Below are 9,791 nucleotides of genomic sequence, written 5' to 3'. Positions count from 1 at the left end.
TTTTTTCACTGGGTTCCAGGACACCATTTCTAATGTTCTCTTCTTGCTTCACTGTTCCATTCTTTCCTGTCTCTTTTCCTGTTTCTGCTCCCTTTTCCTACCTCCAATTTCTGGGTGGTCCAGGGCTAGACCTTGGACCTACTTTCTATGCATGTTCATTCCCTGGGTCATCTTGGGAAGTGACGGCACATCCTGACTTCCCACATAGTCCCATGTAGTCATGGCTCATTTCAGACCCCTTCTCTTCTCTATCCATGCCTACCCCCCAGGTGACTGTATCTAGTTGCTTGCTGATCCCTCGCACCCAATACCAAGTCTATTATGATGTCTTTCAAATGTGCCATGTGTAGTTGCCTATTCCACACCTCCAGGTGAACGTCTAACTGATATTTCGGATCTAACATGTTCTCTGGCAAACTCTTCCACAAAACTGCTCTTCTTACAATAGTCCCTATCTCCACAAATGACACATTAACTCTACCAGTTGCTCACTTCAGTCTTGATACATCTCTTTCTTTCACATCCATATCCAGTCATCTAAAGTCAAATAGTATTCGCTTTACTTTCATGAACATTAGACTCTGATGATTTCTCATCATACCCATCACTATCACCCAACTCCTGGCCAATATCCTTTCTTACGTGAATTACTGCAAGAGATTATCTTTATTTCTGCCTTAGGCCTCTTACAGCCATAGCCCTAAAGTATCCTATACAATTTGTCAGTTTATGTTACTCCCTCAGAGCAAAAAATAGAATCCTTAGAATGATCTGCAAGGCCCTAGTGGCTGTGGCCCCTTCCTCTGCTTCTTTGTCCTCAGCTCCTACCCTTTCCTTCATTCATTCCGCTCAGCTATGCTGGCCTCTTGGCGTTTACTCAAATACACCAAGCATTCTCCTGTCTCAGGGACTTTCCACTGTTTATATCTTCTACTTAGAACATTTCCCCCAGATATTGGCATAATCTTCTCCACCACTTCCTTCTGATCACACTCAAATATCCTCTATCACATGGGCCTTTCCTTCCAACCTTTGAAACTCTCATACACCAGGGCCGCCGTTAAAGTGTGGGGCCCTGAGCAGCTATTTTTGATAGGTACCCTAGTCACATACATAACTTGACTCACCCAAAATTGGCATGTCAGCGCCATTTGAACACCTTGATCTCATGAAATTCCATGAAAAAATATTTTCCTAACCAATGGCAATAATCTGTTTTCCAGGTCACCCTCCTAGAACCAGAACCTGAATATGAGGCTCTAAGATGACCCTATAAATACAACTCCCAGATCTCCTCAGGACATTTGCTCCACCCTATGCAAGCGACAGATGGTCAGAGAACCCCAAAGGGGAGAAATAGGGACAAAGTCTATTTTCAAACTTGAAACACTGTGATAAGATATTACTACCAGCACCATCTTGTTCCCACAGGACACTAAAATAATTTTAAGGAAGGCACTCTAAAATACAGGATTTCCTAAGATTCCCAGCCCAAGTCAGGCACTCCACTTGCTCAATTCTAAAAGTGGTTCTCTCTGTCTCTCTCTCTCTGTCTCGCTCTCTGTCTCTGTCTCTGTCTCTGTCTCTGTCTCTCTCTCTCTCTCTCTGTCTCTCTCTCTCTCTCTGTCTCTCTCTCTCTCTCTCTCTGTCTCTCTCATAAACACACCCACACAACACACATATACTCAATCCCAAGGATGTCTTTAGTTGTGCTGTCATGGCTGCCTCACTGTCCTGAATCAATCCAAAACGTTTACCTTTCATGGTCATTTTGACTTTGGGGAAGAGCCAGAAGTCACATGGTGCCAGATCCAGTGAATAAGGTGGATGAGGACACACCGTAATGTTTTTATTTGACAGAAATTGCCATACCAGAAGCGATGTGTGACATGGGGTGTTGTCATGATTGGGGATTAACTAAAGACACTCACAAAAGAGGACTTCCAGAACTGCTTCAGAAAGTGACAATAAAGATGGGATAAGTGTGTTTGAAACAAGAGGGAGTATTTTGAGGGTGGGGGGTTAATGGCAATGAGTCTTTTACTGTAATAAATTTATTTTATTTAAGCATTCACTGTATTCTTCGATCATGCCTTATGTATATATATCCATTTAATCATTTATTTTGGATCTTATCATACCAAGTAACTTTGGTCAGAAGACTTGTCTGTTTTATTCATTGCTATAATATCAATGCACAGCAGTGCCCAACATATAGTAAATGTTCAGTGAATATTTGTGGAATGTATAAATTAATGATTGAATGAACAGTGCCTACAATATGTCTCTACAGATATACATTCTCAGTATGGAAAAAGATTTCACTGCATTTTCCCTGCTTTTATTGTTTACAAACACTGCCATATCTCAGATCCCCTTTTGAGTTTGAAGTTTACTGTTGACATGTGAGTTGTATATTTTTAGATGTGGGAGAAGTGGCTTTCAGCTCAGAAGCAGACTTTTTTTGTTACAGTGACCAGGAAATATCATTACTGGAACAGAAAGAGGCAGGGCATCATGCAATAAAATGGGAACACACTTCAGAATGAGCTATTTGATTTGGATATCTTGGAAATGAGAACTTCAACGATAACTCTGGTCACTGAATGGAACAAAGCTTGTAAAATATATTTGGCATATTGAATTGAGTTTTAAAGCTAGCAGTAAAAAGGCAATATTTTCTTGTGTAGACCGTTTTAGTTGATTTCCTGGGATCTCATATTACACTGACATTTTTATTTGAAGAGCAGGTTATGGCACATTGTATGAGGACATTCTGCTTCTCAATGTACTTACTCTCCTTTCTCCAAGTGAGCTAACCCTCCCAGTAACAAACAAAATAGGACAACTGGCCTATCCACACTCCACCATCACAACCCATGCAGATGAATAATACCTCAGTGGGCTCACTTGTAAAAGAGAAGAAAACCTGTGTACCTACTAGACAGGGGACTGAAGAGGGGGGCCGCACTGTCGACTTTGTCCAATGGGGGAGCTCAGATCATTGGTGTCCTCCCAATTCCATGAGTCACACTTTCTTCCAAAGGGAGGAAAAAGAGAAGGACTGGGTCACAGGATCCCACGTAGCACAACCCCAGAGAGAGTTTTTCACCTTGTTTTCTACAGGATAGAATCCCCTAGAAAACAGGCAGGAGTTTCTCCAATTCTTTCCCAAAAGTGCAGAAGTGCTTGTGAAAGTTTCTACTTTCTACTTTCTACTGTATAATCTGGCACAATTTGGGCAAACAGAATAGCTTTTCCTGCCATTAATTACATTCAGCCTTGACCTGGCTGCCCTATTTGCGGTGACAAAGTACACTGGGCACTGCCCTGTAGCTGACCTGCTGCTTCTCTCCCTGGAGAAAGTCACCATCAGCCAAAGCAGCATTTTCCTATACCTGACATGTTGCAGCCAATTGTGGCCAAACCTTTGGGTAACACACATATTTCCTTACTTTATCCTATTTTTCCTCTGATTTAAAACAAACTAAAGAAAAAGAAAAAGAAAAAACACAGGATCCAGGAAATATAAAAATACACAAACATCAAAATTGTAGTTGATGCTCTTTCCCCCGAACCTGAGACATACCAGCCATTTACCAGTATATTAAAAGCGTCTTCCATGATAAAATAATCTGCAGGTTGTTAATAGGTGCTAAATAAGGACATGATGAATTATTTAAAAAGTTACACAAAGAAAGTTCAGATAAGTGGAAGATACTGGGATTCAGCAGATTTCTTCAGCATAAGACTTTCTAGAACCTCAGATATGTTCAGGAGCAATGTGTCTCCAAAAGATAGCGCTAGTTGGAGGCATTTCCCTACCAACTTGACCACTAGATACGACAATTTCTAAGAGCCTCTTGCAGTTCCTATAATACTCTTTGGTCAATGCTGTTGTAGAGAACAACTCAGACAAATTCTCCATCAATTAGCATAGTGTCTAATTTAATAGCAATTTAGAACTTTCAAAAATTAACATTAGAGACTCTTTCAGTTAAGCATATAATTAAACAGATAAGGAAACAAAGAGAATGACCAAATATGGTTTGAAAGACAATTTTAAAATGTTCTTTTTGTTTAGAATCATCTCCCTTTGCAAGTTTCAAAATCTCAAAGAAGGAGCAGTTGATGTTACAGCCCCATTTTTATGATCTTTTTTTTAACTTTGCTAAAATTTACAGAATTGGGGAGATACCAGAAAATATTAACTGAGCATCCTATAAACTGGGCTGATAAAAAGCAGGTAAAACCAGAATGGCAAAGATAACACAGTGGTAAAGAAGTGAACTGGAAAGAACCTTTACTTTCTCCACACAAGATATGACAGAGGTTGCCTTTTGCCTCATAATAACCCTATGTTTATCTTAATGAAACAATAAGTTTAGCGGAGAATTCTGCTAGAAGCAGCAGTTAAAATTCAAAGTAGGAGAAAAAACTGGGGTAAAGGGACTGATACAAAGAAAACATTTGTTTTCATAGCTCAAAATGTGCAGATGAGTATATGAACAGATCTATCTAAATCATAAAATCTTTTATTTGTTAAATTTTATTTCTTATTATACTAACAAATGAATACTTGTTAAATAGCCTCTAGACTCATGTTAATATGAGTTATAAATATGTCATTTTAATAATATTACTCAAGAGAGATAGATGGCAAGTCTACCACTTTTGGGAAGAAATCAAGTCTGAAAATAGACACCATAATCCACAACACCATTAAAAGAAAAATATTTAAAGGCTTCTAACAATTCATGAACTTGAATGAATGAAATAATTCATGAGGTTGTAGTAAATTTTTTAACCTAAGAATATTTTTATCTTATTTTTCATGTTGTAGGCCCACTGGAATTTGGTAAAAAAATGTATATGAATTTCTTCTTTTTTCTTAGATTAGTTAATTATAATTGAGATCTAGTTAGCTTCAAAATAATGTCCACCAAAAAAAAAAAAAAAGACAAAACAAAACAAAACAAAAAAAACCTTTTAGAACTAATGAATGAATTCATTAAAGTTGCAGAATATAAAATCAATATACAAAAATCAGTTGAGTATTATACACTAACAACAAAGCATCAGAAAATGAAATTAAGAAAACAATCCCATTTACAATTACATCAAAAATAATAAAATACTTAGGAATACATTTTACCAAGGAGGTGAAAGATTTGTACATTGAAATCTGTAAAAAAAATCAAAGAAAGAAATTGAAGAAGGTACAAATAAATGGAATGATATTTTGTGCTCATGAATTGAAGGAATTATAAAATGCCCATAATACCCAAAACAATCTACAGATTCAGTGCAATCCCTATCAAAATTCCAGTGACATTTTTCACAGAAATAAAAAACAAAGATCCTAAAATATATCAAATCACAAAAGACCTTGAATAGACAAATTTGAGAAAGAACAAAGCTGGAAGCATTACATTTCCTGATTTCAAATTGTATTATAAAGGTATAATAATCAATCAGTATGGTATTGACATAAAAAGACACATAAACCAATGGAACAGAATACAGAGCCCAGGAATTAACCCATGTATATATGGTTAATTAGTTTACAAGACAGGGGCCAATAACATACAATGGGAAATGATAGACTCTTCAATAAATGACACTAGGAAAATTGGACAGCCCCATGCAAAATAATGAAACTGGGCCACCATCTTAAATCACACACAAACATTAACTCAGAATGGGTTAAAGATTTCAACATAAAACCTAACACCATGAAACTCCTAGAAGAAAACAAACGAGTAAGCTCTTTGACATAGGTGTTGGCAATGATTTTTTTTTTTTTTCTGGATTTGACACTAAAAACAAAAGTAACAAAAACAAAAATAAATAAATTGGACTACATTAAATAAAAAGCTTCTGCACATCAAAGGAAACCATCAACAAAATGAAAATGCAACCTATAGGAAATTTTGTAAATTATACATCTGATAAGGGGTTACTATCCAAAATACATAAAGGATTCATACAACTCAATAGAAAAACAAACAATCGGGGAACAACAAAGATGGTGCAGTAGGTAAATGCTGTGTTTACCTTCTTTCACAACCACATCAGAATTACAACTAATCTAAAAAACAGCCATTATTGAAAATCACCTGAAATCCAGCTGAACTGAAGCCTTACAACTAAGGATGTGCAGAAGAAGCCACCTCCAGACTGGTAGGAAGGTCAGAGACGTGGAACGAGCTGGTCCCACACTTGAGTGTGACCATTAAAGATAGGGAGGCCTATTTCAGCTTTGGGGGTCCCCCCCATCCCCTAAAGGAGTGAGAAATACCAGTCCCACCCCAGTCCAGGATTCCAGTGCCAGGGAGAGAAGTCCCCATAATTTCTGACTGTGAAAATGAGCAGAGATTGTGACTGAGTGAGACTGAGTGCGGCTGCACTCTCAGGCGCTCCTGTTAAAGTGTCTGCACATGTACTTACCCACCAGTGGAATCACTTACTCTGAGCTCCAGTGCTGGGGCAGCAGCTGGAGAGGCAGCAGGAACATATGGGGAGGAACTGAGTTGTCTGGCTTGGGACAGGGTTGGAGAGGTGGCTTTCTCCTGGACAGGGGAGCTGGCAGAGGCCACTGTTTCTTTGTTGAGTCCTCCCCCTTCCCAGCCTGCGAAAAGAGGCAGCCACCATTTCTGAGTCTCTGCCCTTTGTTTGCCCCACCCTGGCAATTTGAGTCCTAGCACTGCCCAAATTTTGGGCACACCAGGCTGCTTTTATTGGCTTTTTAATGCAGACCACTTACCTTGGCTCAAGGTGCACTTTCTTAGGGTCTCTCAAAGGTTCATGGAACCCAGACAAGCAGCATCGGGCTTAAGCATGCCCTGTACCTCTGGCTGAGCAGACTTAAGCGGGCACTAGTGGCAGCTGGCCTTGGTTCGCGGCTTGGCCTCTCAAGGTAGTTCTAAGCATAGCATGGGGTGGCAGCCATCTGTGGATTTCTTTCTGGCTCCCGTTGGGTGCCCCAGGTGGGGTACGGGCTGTGGCTGAAGAAGACCTACAGTGGATCCCCTCCAAGGTGGTCCTGTGGCTTGCGCCCCCAGTGGCCAGCTTCAAAATGAGCTGGAGCATCACCTAGTTGTCTCCAAGTACAACACACCCAAGGAGCGGATTGGGCAGGCACCAGAGTCCTGCTGAGGCAGATCCTATTCTGTAGGATTAGCCCCTGCACAACAACTCTTCCACTGTAGTCAAGGCCAGGCATCACAACCAGTGAGCCAGTGAGCCCAAGGGTCAGTCCCTCACACTTATGTACAATTATCAACCAAGGCTCAACTACAAGAGAAGGGCACACACAACCCACACAAGGGACATACCTGGAGCACCTGGCTTTGGTGACCAGAAAGACTGCGCCACTGAACCCACAGCACACCAAAAATGTAAGGCCACTCTACTAAGACCAGCATATGTAGCAGCCCTATCTAATACATATAAACTAACACAGTGAGGCAGCCAAAATGGGGAGACAAAAAAACATGTCCCAAATGAAAAAACAGAACAAAGCTCCAGAAAAAGAACTAAGCAAAACAGAGATAAGCAATCTATCAGATGCAGAGTTCCAAACACTGTTTATGAGAATGCCCAATGATCTCATAAAAATGGAGATGGACACCACAAAAAGGAACCAGTGAGAAATAAAGGATACAATAATGGAAACGAAGAATATATTACAGGGAATCAACAGTAGATTAGATGAAGCGGAGGATCCAACCAGCGATGTAGAAGATAAGGTAGCAAAAAACACCCAACTAGAACAGCAAAAAGGAAAAAGAATCCAAAAAATTGAGGAGAGTTTAAGGGCCATCCGGGACAATATCAAGCATACTAACATTCACATTATAGTGGTATCAGAAGGCGAAGAGAGAGAGCAAGGAATTGAATACCTGTTTTAGGAAATAATGACAGAAAACTTCCCTAACTTGGTGAAGGAAATGGACATACAAGACTAGGAAACACAAAGAGTCCCAAACAAGATAAACCCAGAGAGGCCCACAGCAACACACATCATAATTAAAATGCAATGGTTAAATACAACGAGAAAATCTTAAAAGCAGCAAGAGAAAAGCAGTTAGTTACCTACAAGGAAGCCCCCATAAGACTGTCAGCTGATTTGTCAACAGAAACTTTGCAGGTAAGAAGGGAGGGGCAGGAAATATTCCAATTGGTGAAAAGCAATGACATGAAACAAAGATTGCTCTACTCAGCAAGGCTGTCATTTAGAATTGAAGGAGCTTCCCAGATAAGAAAAAGCTGAAGGAGTTCATCACCACCAAACCAGTATTACAAGGACTCTTAGAGGGACTTCTTTAAGATGGGAGGGGGGTTAAGTATGGGTGAAATGGTAAGGGATTAAGAACCAACTGGGAGTTATACAGTAGTCATGGGGACGTAGGTTATAGTATAAGGAACATAGTCAACAATATTGTAATAACTGGTATGGTGCCAGATAGGCACTAGACCTATCAGGGTGATAGATGGGAATGGCGTTGGGGTCAGGGTTAAAAAGGTGAAGGCATTAAGAAATATAAATTAATAGTTAATACAGTATGGGGAATATAACCAACAATGTTGTAAAGATCACGTAAGATGCCAGATAGGCAATGAACTTATCAGGGGGATCACGTCATAGACTGTGTAGAGGCCTGACCACTGTGCAATACACCTGAAGAGCTGAAGTAGAATAATATTGAATGTCAACTATAACTAAATATATAGGTATATATAGTCACGGGATGTGGACTACAACATAGGGAAGACAGTCAATGGTATTGTAACAGCTGTATAAGATGTCAGAGGGGTAGTAGCTTGGGAGTGGATTATCATGTTATGAGGGATTTAAATGTCTATTACATTGCTTTGTACAACTAAAACTAATAAGAAAATTAAAAATGAACATAACAGCTAATCACACATTTTTTCCAAAGAAGACATATAAATGTTCAATAGGTACACGACAATGTGTTCAACGTCACTAATCATCAGGAAAATGCAAATAAAAACCACAATAATATGTCACCTCACACCTCTTAGAATGGCTATTATCAAAAAGACAAGAAATAACAAGTGTTAGCAAGGATGTGGAGAAAAGGGAACCCTCATGCACTGTTGGTGGAAATGTAAATTGGTGAAGCCACTATGGAAAACAGTGTGGAAGTTTATTTTAAAAATTAAAAATATGACTATCATATTATTCAGCAATCCCCTTTCTGAGTGTACAGGAGGTGCCAAAAAATGTATACACATGACTTGTATTCATCTTTTGTTATCAATATATGAGTATATTGAGTAATACAATTTTAATACAGTTTTTTCCTTTCTTACAATGTGTATACATTTTTGGGCACCCTTTGTATATCCAAAGGAAATGAAAACAGGGTATCAAAATGATACCTACACCCCTACGTTCATAGCAGCAGTTTTCACGATAACCAAGATATGTAAACAACCTAAGTGCCCATCAATGCATGGGTGAATAAAGAAGATGTGATACACACACACACACACACACACACACACACACACACACGCAAATATTATTCAGCCATGAGAAAGAAGGAAATTTTGTCATTTACTAAAATATGAATGGACCTTGAAATCATTATGCTAAGTGAAAAAGCCAGACAGAGAAAGACAGATGCTGCATGGTATAATTTTTATGTGAAATCTAAAAATGTCACACTCATACAGAGAGCTGAAAAGTTGTTGCCATGTCCTGGGGGAGGGGGGCGATAGGGAGAGGTTGATAAAATGGTACAAACTTTCAGCTATAA

This window comes from Rhinolophus sinicus, linkage group LG05, assembly GCF_036562045.2.
Source record: "Rhinolophus sinicus isolate RSC01 linkage group LG05, ASM3656204v1, whole genome shotgun sequence".
In the NCBI taxonomy this organism is placed as follows: Eukaryota; Metazoa; Chordata; class Mammalia; order Chiroptera; family Rhinolophidae; genus Rhinolophus; species Rhinolophus sinicus.
This window is presented reverse-complemented; position numbering follows the sequence as displayed.